Below are 12,418 nucleotides of genomic sequence, written 5' to 3'. Positions count from 1 at the left end.
CTGCTCCGCGACGAAAACAAGCTTAAGCAATGGTGACGTCGAACGGTGCACACTCGGTAAGTAATCCTACAATTTTTTGTTTATAGCGTAGTTTATATGGATTATTCCCCAAAAAATATACGTATTTTGGAAATGTTGAGTCGAATTAGTCTAGGAATCGATTAATTTTATGGAAGAAAACCTTTCGAACAGCCGTAGTCCGAAAAACTTCACACGTGTCAGGCTGTGATTGGCAAGGTCTCCTAAAACATCAATTTCATAAAAAACGGAACGTATCTACCGTGTTATAGGAGGGTCGACTGTATTAAAGATTTTTGAAAGTATTTACTTTAAAAGAAGTCAGAGTAATTTAGTTATAAACAGCCATTTTGAAAGCTCCAACTTCCTCCTCTGTGGCATTAAGAGGGCTTTTTTCCAAGCCCTTTAGGCCCACATCGGGGGACAGCCTCGATTAGATCTATTATAAGATTATTTAGGCTCACAATGGGAATGAATGATAAGGGGGCCCCGAATATCCTATTAGTAAGCCCTAATTGAATCTTCAGCTTGTATTAGGGCCTTACAATAAGAGCCATCTTTAATGTAGTCTAATATAAGTTTATTTAGGCTCACAATAGAAATGACGAGAGAGAAAAATGATGAGGGGCCCTCCATTAGTATGATCTAAACCAAATTGAACTTTCTAGAGAGGTAAGAAATCGCCATTACTGACACGGCTGTTTTTTTTTAATTTTATAAAATATTTTATTGATTTTTTTAGAAAAAAAATAAGTTTCAGTAAATTAGGGAAGATGATTTAGTAAAATAATATATTTTTTTAAAAACATTTTTATAAATATATATAAGACATAATCCAATTTTAATAATGTACTGAATTCACAAATCTTTAATAATACCTGACTTCGAAAAATACCAGATCATAACTTTGATATTATATTGGTTGAAAATAAGGAAAAATATACAGAACTGCATTAAAAATATGGAAATATATATATTTTTAAATTCCAGATTTTTCGGAATTATTTTTTACAGAAAGAAATCATTTTTTTTTTTCTTTTACTTTCTGTGCTATAAATCATTTTGTCTATACTTTTCTACACAGAAGTTGTGTTTAGTTCATAATTAATTTTATTTTTCTTCATGAACAGAAGTGAAATTCGGTTATCGTCACTAGCATAATCATCATCATCACTACTTATAGTGGAGATGCTAAATAATAATAATCATCATCATCATATCTCTTGGCAGTAATCATCAATTACTATCATCATCATCGCTGTTCATACATAATCATAACTGTTAGAAGGATGATTATAACCTAACCTACTATGATAATGATGATAATGATGATAGTAATAAAAATAATTCATAAGTGATAATGATAATAAATTGATTACTAACAATATCATCAATTACTATCGATTTATTATCATCATCATCATCATCATCATCATCATCATCAACATAAATGATAACAGCAACATTCGTTATCTTCGTTCTTCTTTGTCATAATTATCATCAATATTATGAGCATAACTGTAGAGTAGCATTACTATAAACCATTATCACTATCATTATTATTAATATTGACGACCAACATAACTAGTCATCATCATTGTCGTTACGCTAGTATCATCGACATAATAAACAGCTATATTATAAGCATCGTCATAACTATAATTTATCATCGTTCATATTAATATCATCATTAACTTGCATTATCTTCAGCACAATCAGCAGTAACAGCATCATCTTAAATTCTAAATCGTAATCATCATCACTGTTTTTTATCGCCATTAATGTTGACATAATCAGCAAATAGTATCATCATAAGCATAATCATCATAGTTAATATCATCGTTATTAATCAGAATAACCACAGAATTATAGTGGCAAATTTACTACTGCTTATTGAGGTTAAAAATTATAAAGAAGAATGCTTAATCACAATTTTTGCCATCAGTAGCACATCCATAATTAACAATAACAGTGACAATCATTATCAATCAAACAAACGTTATTAAATTATTACATAAATTTCAATTGCTCCAGATGGCTAGCTTTGTACAAACTACTATTGCTACCATTGCTTAATTACAATAAGATACTTTATTTCTTCACTAATTTACAATTAAATACATCATTTAGTGTATTATAAACCGATATAACGAATACAATATATTAACGGTGATAAAGATTTTATCTTGATGATGAAGATAAATATCCTAAACCATAATTACTCTCAGTTTAGATTTATACATCTACTTACTTTTAATTGTATTCTATAAATGTTTACGTATAAAATAACATTAAATTAATATAAAACAATTACTTAAATAATTATATTTAATTTAGTTACATTAAATATTTAAAAAATTATTTTTAAATTATGTTANGTAAAATATTGGTTTCTCCGGGGATCGTCTGGAAATGAATTGATAAAAAGATGTATTATTAGTCTTTTTGAATGTAAATATCTTTGTAAATAATAAAACAATAAATAAATAAGGATAGTGTTATTTAAGTCTTTTTTATATGTATTTATTATATGTTTGTGAATTTTATATTAGTCAATTTGCCATAATTAAGAAAATTACTTTTTTACGCAAATACAAAGTGGGAAAAATGCTGTTTTTACGTGTTATTGCACTGCAATTGGAAAAAATAGCAGACTTCTAAATTCCCACTGTCGGCCGTCCGTCCGTTCGTCTTTCCTTAATCTCGAGAAAAAAAAAGTTAGATAGATGAAAGGCGAGACCAGATCTGGAAGGAATGGTGACAGGGGGATCGATTAACTATGCACTAACGTCCGATATAGACCGGAAGCTATGTTATTTCAATTAGAACATTTTCTCCAAAAAGGTATTAGATAGATAACCGGCACGACTCTATTGTTAAAGGAAAAGTGTGATGTACAGGGGCAAGCCACTACTAATTTGAGGCGAAGAGTATATATTTTAAATTAAATAAATTAAAAATATGATTAAAAAATTGCAGCTTGGCATTGTGACGATGTCACAATAAATAATTGCTCGGTTATTTGTTGTTATTTGTACAGATTAATCGATAAATATGAACAAATATGTGTTTTACTTTCCGGCTGTTGTGACGAAAGACGGGAAAATATTGAAATCGTGTCAATTGTCACCATGCGGGATTTTGAAAATCACGTTTTGAAACCTCCTGAATCCATAAAAATAAAAATAAAAACAAGAAAAATTCCGTGGATATGTGTATACGTATGTATGTTTGTATCTATGTGTGTACGTATGTTGGTGTCTGTTTCGTTTAATACCTCGGGATGGGGTAAAGATTCGGAATCAAAATTTGGCACTGTAACTTGTATATAAAGGGCATTGGCACTATTAAATTTTGGTGTACGGAACTCGACGGGGTAAGGAGATAGAGGGGATTATGAGTCACATTTCGAGTAGAATCGGACTTTAAGCTCTTTTGAAATGATGATTTTGTCTTACAAAATTTAAAAAAGTATCCGAACTCGTTGCTGGATTGATTTTACTATTTTCAGTAAGAATACACAGACAAATACTTTACTTTTCCCGTATGTATCTGTACATAAATATATATTTTGCTTCTATAAGTTTAATTTTGTTAGAGAAAGCTTTATTGTTTCTTTATGCTTGTAAATACTACTTAAGATTTGTATTGTATTTTTTGTTTATTGTTTTCTATTGCATTTTTTCCCCTACTTTCTGATTTATCTTATCGGTTCTGTACTCTACTGGGAATCTCTATCCTCATTCTTATCCCCTTTCTCATCCCTCACTCTCTTCCTTTTCTCAACCTAGACCCTTGAGTAAGGTCCTACTCCCTGATAAATATATTGCTTTTTTTCTATTTTCAATAAACTACATTTTACTTTTCATGCTTCGTTAACAATATATTAATATAAACATCCTACAAATACGGGGGCAAAATACTGGAGCACATGAAAATCCATTGTACATAGTTTGTAAACAAACAGTTTTGTTTTTTTCAGTTTCAATAAAAAGCCAAGAGGATAAATATACTTTAAAATCACTGAAATTAATTAAAAGCCTCACCTTTATCTTGAGGAAAATGAGAACGTCAATAATACTCGAAGATAAAGATGATGTTGTTGTGTTAGAGACTGATATGGAAGGAAAATAACAGTTTCGTGGAGTCGAGGCTTATGTTGAGGCATTATTGAGGCAAGTGAGAGCCTCAAGATAAACGTCGACTCCATGAAACTGTTAGGTTTCTGATGTGTGAAAAGAGACAAAATGTGTAAACACACTTTTAATTTATTTTAATGTTTTTCTGCTTTTGTGAATTTCAAGGGGGGAAACAATGTATTTCTCCTCTTTTTAGTGATTTTTAGTGTAGTATATTATTCATTTTTCTCAATGACAATGCAAAATTGAAATATATGTATTGTTCTTAACACTATAGAAATATTTTTTAAATGTTAATATCAGCTTTCTATTGTTAATAATAATGTAAATTTTCGATTTTCTAGTGTTAATAACAATGCAAAACTTTCATTTTTGCATTGTTATTAACACTAGAAAATCGAAAATTTTGCTGACGAACAGAAAAGTAAATTTAATTCTCCTTCTCTGTTTAGCAGCAAAACATAAATAAATAAATATTTACATACGTTTATAATCATTTAGAAAAACTGAAAATTTATGGATTCCTTTAATTATTTTCCCCCCAAAAAATAATTTAATTATAAACATATTTAACTAAGATAAACAAGAATATCACGTTCACTTGCACTTCAATCTCATAACACCTTGTTTACTTCCCTCGAAACTAACCAAATAAACACCAAGTAGAGAAGATAAGAAGATAATCATTTTTTAAAAATCCATTTAAATAATTTAAATAATTTATTTATCTATAAATATATTTTAACGACTTAACAATACTTTATCGTTGATATAAATTACTTTTGGTAAACTTTCGTTTGTAAGCAATAAATTTTGGAAAAATTCAATTCGATAAACATTTCCAATTCGATTAAATTCTCTTTACGACTAAAGATACGTTCAGATAAATTAAACTCGATAGTACGAATCCCTATATTTCACATGGAATGGTGTGCCATAAGCAATAGTTGATTAGAGTACAATTTAGATAGAGTAAATACCCCTTTTCTTTACTTGTCACCAAGTTAATTCATGCAAACGACAGCTACATTCATGACTTACCTCCCAATGAGTGAGAGCAGGAAAGGTTACTAACAGGGGCAAGAAAACAAAGACATTGATGACGACAATTCGGTAAATGCAAGATCGAAAGGTAGTGCAATTCATGTCTGGAACTTGTAAGAATTCTTTCCTACTGCTTCCTATCTACTATATATTTTTTTTTCCTTGTCTTGGAACTCATCCAAATAGTTTCAGAACTCTTCTGACTTCAACGTAATTCCAATAAAACACAAAAAGAAAAAAATCTAAGAAGTTACAGGAGCTATGCCATATCTTATTTCGTGTTATACATGTCTCTACTTCGATTTATCCTATAATAATCGATATAAAACGAAGATAAGTGCTTATATATATTATATAATTTAGTGTTTTCTTATTGTTTTATTAATATATATATATATATATTTTTTTTTTACAAGGCTCCTATTTACAGATAAGTAAAATATGATGTGTTAACTCAACACATAATTTAGCAAGACAACGTTTTCTTTTGCTGACGTGGAGAAAGTAGTGTTAGAAGATGCCAGAAACAGAAGATAAACAAATTTATCTAAAAGCCTAGCTTAGCTTTAATAACGAACTTTGTACAGTTATTTTTTTTATTTATTTATTTTCCTTTCCATCTTCCTCCTCCTCCTCCTCCTTCTCCTCTTCTCCTTTACCTCTTCTCTATCAGTTGAATTCAAAACATAAGAGAAAGTAGCATCAACCCAACAACACAATAAAATATTTATATAAACTCTAACTTATTAATTATTTAAATATCTGGCAAAGTAATTTAATTTCCAACATGATATTTTAATATAAGAAAAATAATTTATCGAATTTTTTTAAATGTATATTTTTATAATTAAATTATCTTGTAAATCGCTAAATATTTTAAATATTTACGCGAATGACGTTATAAAAGATGATTAATTATTACAATTGACATCATTATTCTTGAGAATAATTAGAAAATTAATCATATTTTTATTATTATTTTTTTAATTATCCCTAATCTATTGTCATTTAATTAAATAAATTTAAATAATTATTAATCTTGTCCAGGCATTAAACAAACCATGAAAATTGAAACTGGCGATTTTATTTTCTTTAATTAAGGAATTAAAACAAACAAAAGATTTATTTATTTTATAATTTTTATAAAATACAACGTGTTAAATTAATCTTCGTATAATTTTTAATTAATTTATTTTCTTAGATTATTTATTTAAAAAAAATAATAATAATAATCATTCTTTGTATCAACTCGTTAAGCAACTCATAAAAATTCTACTCGCATCTTTGTATCTACTACTTAAAGTAAATTACTTTAAATTTTTATTACTTAAACCTTTCTTCTTCTTATTTGACGAAATTTTCTTTAATATTTTTAAAGAAAATAATTATATATTTATATTATTTTCGCGTGTTAATAATAAAAATAAATATCAAAGGATAGTGTGGAAAGTTTACTAAATTGTTTCCATGCTGGGGTATAATAGAGTTAATTGATGCTTTGATGTTGATGTCGTGTTTATCCTCCTCCTCTTCTTTATGTTTTAAACTAATTAAGGAAACGATAGAATTCTGTTTAATCGGATTCTACACGTAACCAAACAAAACAAATTCGAGAAACAGCTGTATAAAATTCGTATGCCTTAAGGGGGTGGAAATGCTTATCACCAATGGAACATCTTGGAAACACATCGGTCTTCAGCCATCCGTTAAGCAAAAACTTCCGATCTACTGGCCACGCATTGCTAAGAAATCAGTCGAAGGTGTCATAGAATCTGTCATTGTCTTCATTCCTGATAAAAACAGTGACAGCAGCTTCTATACTCCAGGGATATGTCCCTGTGTTCTTTTTTTTTCTTGTTGACAATGTTTGTCACATAGCGTTATACCCTCCTATTCGCCTAACAACTGTTCCACAATTGTATCTTTTAAGTTATAAATTAATATCGGTTTTTCTCTTATATTTTCTTTTTTATTCTCTGCCCAAATGCTTCATCAACTTAATGATTAAGTTGATAGATACATGGACTAGATTATCCATCTCCCTACACTACTTGATAAATGATAGATGTATACTGTTTTTTACTGTATATAGAAGATATTTTATTGCTTCTGTAAAAATATATGAACTTTATACAATAATTTCGAGCCATATAAAAAAAGAATAAGATAATAAAATACTCGTAAACAACTTCTTAACATGATGCTCTTCTGGGATGCTCGAGAGCAGATTTGATGAAAATAATTTAATTTCTAAAAATTTTTCCATTAACTAAACTTTTATATTAATAAATTTAATCATTAACTAAATTAATATTAAATAAATAAGCATGTAATATTATTTTTATGTCATTATTATTAATATTTTGTTTAGTGTAAGTGAATGATAACTCAGGCTAACTCACTTATAATTAATTTAATAGATTTATTATTCTATATTTTGTAAAGATTTTTAATTAAAAAAAATGTATATAAATATGTTTTAAAATATACTGCATTTTTAATATATATTATTATATAAAGTTAATAACAGCCATAAATTTAATTAAAAGTTAAATAAATAAGCGAGTAGATCACGATGTCTCTAAGGGAAGGAAACCTGTATATAAAATTGTTTAAAATAAATTAAATTTTTTAAAATATAAAATAATAAAGCAAGAAATTCCTTTTTAAAAGTTAATTTTTAATTAATTTTTTAATATTTTTTTCAATAAAACGTTAGGAAATTTACTTATAAATAAGTTTTTTCCATAGAAAAGTATAGTTATGTAAGTGTATATAACAGTACAAATTAATTTAATTTTTCCAAGTTGTGTATATTAATTTCAGTTAAAATTACAAAAAAAAATTAATAAAAATGATAAATTTTATTAATAACAATAAAATACAATGCTTATAACAGCATTAATTTTTGAAAAAAACGCAAAAAAAAAATTTATAACATAAAATGCATTTTAAACAAATTTCGTTTTGTTTATATGAAAAAATAAATTAAAAAACTGAAAAATAAAATTAAATTTGTGCCTTTATTTTTGTTTTATTTTTTCCTTTATTTTATTTATTTATTTTTTTTATTTCACTTCGTTTTAAGAATTGATACTTAATGACGGATCAGAAAATTCGAAAATTTCATTATCGGATAGAAATTTCATTTCCGAATCATCCGCTAATTTATTTTGTGAGGATTTACGTTTCCTCATGAGGTAACATATAATTGCAATTAAAAATAATGTTGTTATAGTTACACACGCAGTAACTGCAACGATAACAGTTAATGAATCTGAGGTTTTTGCCTTGGATAACCTACTCGAAATCACCCTATTCTTTGTTCTGGAACTGTAATCTATAGTCCACATTAATTCGGTTGTTTCCTTCGAATCCGTAACAGATTTTATTGTTGTTGTCGGTGTTGTTGCTGTTGTTTCACTTCTTGTAGTCGCTCGTTCGTCTGGTCTTTCAGTAGCTTTGACACTTGAACTTGTCATTAACTTCTCAACATTCATCGTTGTTTCCTTATTTCTTGTAGTTGTTCTTGGAGGAATTTTTGTGTTTTTAGCATTTATAGTTGTTGGTGTTGTTAACGGAACTTCTCTGCTCGTAAATATTAATTTTTCTGTTGTAATTAACCATTTTGCTGTCGATTCGCGTGTTGTAACAGATGGCTTCTTTGTAGTTAACAAAGGTGGTGCTCGTGTTACTTTTGTTGTTTTTATCTGTTGCTTTGTAGTTGGTCGTTTTGTGGTTGTATCTTGAATTATTATTGGTTTCTTTGAAGTTGTATTGGGTACAGTTGTTGGCTTTCTTGTAGTTGTATTGGGTACAGTTGTTGGCTTTCTTGTAGTTGTATTGGGTACAGTTGGCTTTCTTGTAGTTGTATTGGGTACAGTTGTTGGCTTTCTTGTAGTTGTATTAGGAACCGTTATTGGCTTTCTTGTAGTTGTAACAAAAATTGGCTTTCTTGTAGTTGTAGAAGGAATAGTTGTTGTCATTCTTGTAGTTGTAGTAGGAACAGTTGTTGGCTTTCTTGTAGTTGTAGTAGGAACAGTTGTTGGCTTTCTTGTTGTTGTAGTAGGAACAGTTGTTGGCTTTCTTGTAGTTGTAGTAGGAACAGTTGTTGGCTTGTTGTAGTAGGAACAGTTGTTGGCTTTCTTGTAGTTGTATTAGGAATTGTTGTTGGCTTTCTTGAAGTTGTATTTGGAACTGTTGTTGATTTTCTTCTACTTTGTACTGTTGTTGGGTTCCAAACAGTAAACACAGGCGTTACTTTCCCGGAAGGTGAAATAAGTTTCTGTGTTGTTATACTTTGTCGAGTCGTTTCCTTTTGTGTTAAAACAGGCAAATATGTAGTTATATTTCTCGTGTTTGTTGTCTGTTCGGTTGTTTCTGTTATTATCAACTTAGTTTTATTATTGATGTCAACAGAAACCACATTTTTCATAGTAGAATAACTCGATACGGTCGTAAGCGATGGAACAAGATTGATAGTGTTGGTCGTCGTCCTATTCGATAACTTAACTGATGTACTAGTTTCACCCAAGTTATTTGTTGTTAATCCGATAGTTTTATTAGTTTCTTGTGCAGTTGTTGTTGGTACCGTTGCTGTTGTTGATATAGTTATAAAAGTCGAATTCAATAAAGTTGTAAGTTTAGCAGTGGAATCGTTACTTGTTGAAATATACGGCTGAATGGTGCCGTTAACAATTGATGCCATGGACGTCGACTTGGTTATGTTTTTAGATTCTTCTGACGCCATTTCAGTCGTAAATGTTCGAAAGATTGTTTGATTTGATGATGTACTCGGTTTTGGTTGAGGTTCTGGACCAAATATAAATGTTCTGTTTGCTAAATAATAACGCAAATTATATAATTTGTTACGTTAGTAATCAGTTGTTTAATAGCTATATTAGTACATTAATACTTATAACAATAGATTAAAGTTAACAGTTAGCAGTCTTACGTTAATAGTTACCAATTAGGTTAGCTGTTACGCCAATAGAATGGTTTAAGTTAGTAGAGTTACGCCGATTGTAACCTTACGTTACTAATTAGCAGTTAGCATTTATCTTAGTAGTTAATACTTTTATTTTAAAATATTAAAAAAATAGCTAAAAATACAAATAATATACTTCTCCTTTATAAATTTTAACCACGAAAAACACACGAAACGATTATTTTAAATTTGAAAATAGAATTTTGTAAAATCGCAGCTGTGTAATTTTATTATTTTAGAATTAAAAAAATGGAATAATTTTTAAAAAATTCATATTAAAAAATGCATTTTTATACAATGACTTGAAGAATTTTTTTTGTGTTATACATAAAAATATCAGGAAAAAATCAACACTCACTTTAGGTAATTTCACTTTATTTCATTTAAAAAATATATATATATATTCAATTATTACATAAAAAAATAATTTAAAATTAAATAAAATAAATGTACATAAATAGCAACCAAACTGATTATAATAAATCCAATTAAATTCCAAAAAAAAAAAATCCAAAAATTTCAATTTAAATCCAAAAAATTAAAGCCAAATTTTACAATTTTTAAAAGAAAATAACAGCAAGAATTTTACAATATTCTAAATAAATATAAGCAAAAAAAAATACTTTTACAATTTTAATAATAATAATAATAAATAATCCATTTAAATTAAAATAATTAAATCAAGTCAACAAATAATTTCAGCAAAAATTCACAAATAAACTAATTATTTATAATATTATATTAATAATTTTTAAATTTCGTATATAAATATCAATTGGCCAAAAAAAAAAAATCAGTTAACCGCAGTGCGTATAAATTCGACCGTATCGGTTAATCCACTTTTGAGCCACCCTATTTGTTAATATGTAAATACAATATATATATATAAATTAGTACGTTTGTATGTTTGTACAATGAATGAATTATAAATTAGATTAACATAGTACAGAATTACCTAAAGTGAGGTGTTTTTAATAGATTTTTTTAAATTATTTGTTACAGTTTTATAATAATAATAAGGATAATAATCATTAATATTTTTTAAATTATTTAATAAATCTATAATTAAAATATTTTTACCAGTTTTAATACAGAATTGTTCGTAATCGTCGCAACAAGTCGAATTAATTAAACATTCTTCCTTGCAGGAGCATGTGGAGTTTTCTTCCATTCCAACGTTGCAACGTCCTTGACAAGAATAGAATTCTATTTAAAAAAAATCAAAATTTATATCAAAAAACCTATTTTACTATTTATTTTTTAAATATTTATGTTATTAAGTGAAAAAAGTGCCACGTAATATAGCGCGAAATAGCGTGAGAAATTAAAGAAAATGAAAATGCATACTTGAATAATTAGCTGATAAGTATATAATGTTATAACTTCTCAACGAGTGGATCGCGATCTACTGAAGCTCAAGAGCAACACTGGTGTGTAGATAAATTTAATTACTTAGATAATTAAATACAATAAGAATCATCCCGAAAACTGATTTACCATTCACCTTCGAAATATTTAATGATTATTACCAAAATATTTTTGGCCTTTTCTGTCCTAAAACTAATTAAAATTAAAAATTTCAATAATATATTTCGAAATTTTTTAAAACTATTTATTTAATTTGCAATTCTCATAAAGTTTATTAACACAATCTTAGAGTGTTGCTCTTGAGCTTCACTAGATCGCGATCCACCATTTGACAAACCGTTAAATTATTTTCTTATTGACGAATTCCCCAAGGATGCATCCTCAATTATTTTAAAGGCTCGTTTTTCTTCAGTAATTTTTAAAATGTTTAGAATTAGTTTCAACGTATTGTTGACAAAAAGGTAGTATTTTTTCTTGTGTTGTATACATTTTTCCATACTTTTTTCTTATTTTTTTTAAACATCTTTTCATCCATGCATTACAGCATACAATGATACTGTATCAATTATTTAAGCGGCCTGTATACACTATACAACATTCAAGTACATAATTCACTTCGGTACAGTCAACAGAAACTTCTTTTTTTCCAAATTTCGAGGTTCCTAATTGTTTGATCTTTATGAAAATTTAACAATGCTTAACGTTATGATAAAAGGAAACTACAAAGAAAAACTATATATTTTTTTCGATTTTTCTCAATTTAGAAAGAGTTCTCGAACAAACAGACAAACGAACAAACAGGCAAACATTCTAAAAAATATATATTTTATAGATTAATTCGGTTTATAAGCAATAGTTGATT

The 12,418-nt window shown here is 27.7% G+C and overlaps 1 pseudogene; it reads right to left on the bottom strand.

The window, feature by feature from the left end:
* Positions 1-8,222: 8,222 nt before the first annotated feature.
* LOC111628352 overlaps positions 8,223-12,418 on the bottom strand; it is a 38,683-nt pseudogene continuing 34,487 nt past the window's right edge.

The sequence above is a fragment of the Centruroides sculpturatus genome, unplaced genomic scaffold (assembly GCF_000671375.1).
Source record: "Centruroides sculpturatus isolate CEXI.00-Female unplaced genomic scaffold, Cexi_2.0 scaffold574, whole genome shotgun sequence".
Classification (NCBI taxonomy): domain Eukaryota; kingdom Metazoa; phylum Arthropoda; class Arachnida; order Scorpiones; family Buthidae; genus Centruroides; species Centruroides sculpturatus.
Note: the sequence above shows the minus strand (reverse complement) of the source record. Positions and strands in the feature narration are given on the sequence as shown.